Source organism: Lipotes vexillifer, unplaced genomic scaffold (assembly GCF_000442215.2).
Source record: "Lipotes vexillifer unplaced genomic scaffold, Lipotes_vexillifer_v1.1 scaffold98, whole genome shotgun sequence".
Lineage (NCBI taxonomy): Eukaryota > Metazoa > Chordata > Mammalia > Artiodactyla > Lipotidae > Lipotes > Lipotes vexillifer.
This window is the reverse complement of record NW_006799611.1, coordinates 728110-730259: the sequence shown is the minus strand read 5'-3', so window position 1 is coordinate 730259 and position 2150 is coordinate 728110.

Sequence of the window (2150 nt, the reverse complement as noted above, 5' to 3'; positions counted from 1 at the left end):
GGTGCAGGGGCGGCCCCGCGGGCTGCGGGGGGGGCGCGGGCGGCGCTGCGGGGTCCCGGGCGGGGCGCAGCGGGCCGCGGGATTTCAGGCGCGTTCCCCGAACTACTCTAGTGCCATAGTGCGCCCGAGGAGCCGCTCGGTTTAGAGCTGGAGCTGGCGGCGGAGGGATACTCCAGCCAAGAGCCGCCTCACCCCTCCTCAAACTTCCTGACATTTGAACTCATTGGTGCGCCTCGTATCCCTGCGCCGGGATGAGCCGGAGGCTCCACGTCAAATAGTGCCGTCGCTCCCCCCCGTCCCCCGCGGGAGGGCTCCCCGCGCCCCCGGCTTGAGCCCCGCGCCGTGCCCGGCCCCGAGTGCGGACCTGGGCGCCCCGGTCAGGCCGAGCGTCCCGCTGGCCCCTCGCAGAAGTTTGGGTCGCCTTCGAAACAAATCCTTCTGCCCCACCCCCTTGAAAAACTGATTTGGGAGTTGGGGAATGAAGGCTTTCTTTTTTTCTTTCTCGCCTTCTTTATTATTAATATTTTGTAAAGCTTCAGCGCTAAGAGGAGTGGCCCTGAGCGAGGCCAGACTGCACGGACGGCGGGGAGCGCAGCGGCTCCACCAGGGGACGGCGCCGGCCGGGAGTGGCCGCCCGGGGACCCCGACTGTCGGCCGAGGTAGGTCGCACCAGGCTGAGTTGGCGTCCCCCGGGTGGCGGCGCCTTCCCGGAGCCGGTTTCGTCCGTGGAGAGGGCTGGCTGCCGGGACTGAGGGACGGGGACTGGCAGGAGGGGAGGGCTGCTGGCTCAGGATTTGCCAAAGTCCTGGCCCGGGGAGAGAGGGATTTGGCTCCAGATTTGGGGTGTGGGTCCGGGAAAGCGTCAGGCGTGGCAGAGATTGGGTGGAGAGGTGAGCGAAGATCCCGGAAGAGCCCCGGGATCAAGGATGGGAACACTGGGAAGGCAAGAAAGGTGAGGCCCGGTTTCAGGCGACCTAGAGTTTAGAGAATGATTAGGTGTGAGAAAGGGATCGCGGGTACGGGTGGGGCAATGGACGAGAACCTGGCCTCACAGGATTGGGAGTGAGGGCCATCGGTAGAGAGTGGTGGCTCGAGGGTCGCGGATTGAAGACCCTGAAAGATGTGCGTTGGGCTGCTCGAAGGAAACCGGATTGATCGCTGGGATAGGCGACCTTTGGTGGCGGAGGGACCCTGCCGGGGTCGGTAGGCCGTGCCCGACAGGGACAGGGCCCTGGCCAGCCTGGGCAGCGTGGGCCTCGGCACTGGGGAACGAAAGGCCGGAGAGACCGAGCGGCCGAGTCCAGCGCTGGGTGCGCAGGCCGCTGCGTCGGCTGCAGTGCACCGCGCCCGGGCCGGCTGTGTCTTCGGCCTCCGGGGTCCCCATGGAGTCGCGGCTCGCCCGGGATCAGGGCGGCCGATGCAGCCCCGAGGCAGGAGCAGATTGACCCTGCGAGCCGCTGCGGGGCAGCCCGAGCCCCTCCCGGAGCGGAGCACTGGCGCGGAGCGGGGCGGGGGCGGAGGGCAAGGGAGGCGGGTCCCCTGACCCCGCTGGAGGCGAGAGGGCAGATCGGATTTGGAGCCTGCGGGAGGCTTGGTCAGAAGTGGCCCCCTGTGCCGCGGGGCCCCGCGGAGGGGCCCGGCTTTGTGGAGGATTAGAAGCTCCCGCCCCAGCCCAGTATCTGCGTGTGTGTCGGTGGGTATCTGTGTGTGTCTGTGCATATGGATGCTCCCGCCTCTGAGGCTCTTCCATGTCTATGCACCCGTGTCTCTCTGTGCACACAGAATTTTTCTGCGTCCCTTCGACAGTCTGGGCTCCGAGTGGCTCCGAGTGTGTGAATCTGTGTCCCCTGCATCCGTGTGTGTGTGTTTGGATGTGAATCTGCTGGGCCTTACATATCTCCATCTCTTCCGTGTTTTTGTAGGTCTTTGTGTGTGTCCCTGTGCCTGTCACTCCATGCGGGTGCCACGGTCTTTGTATGTCTTTCATCCTCCGTATTGTGTCTGGGATCCTTTTCTGTTTATGTGTCTGCGTGTCACCTTTGTGTGTCTTTGTGTACCTCCGAGTTTCCGAATGATTCTGTGTGCTCGTGTGTCCCACAGTTTTTTTGTGTGTGTGTGTGTCTTTGTGTCTCCGTGTATTTCTTGACGTC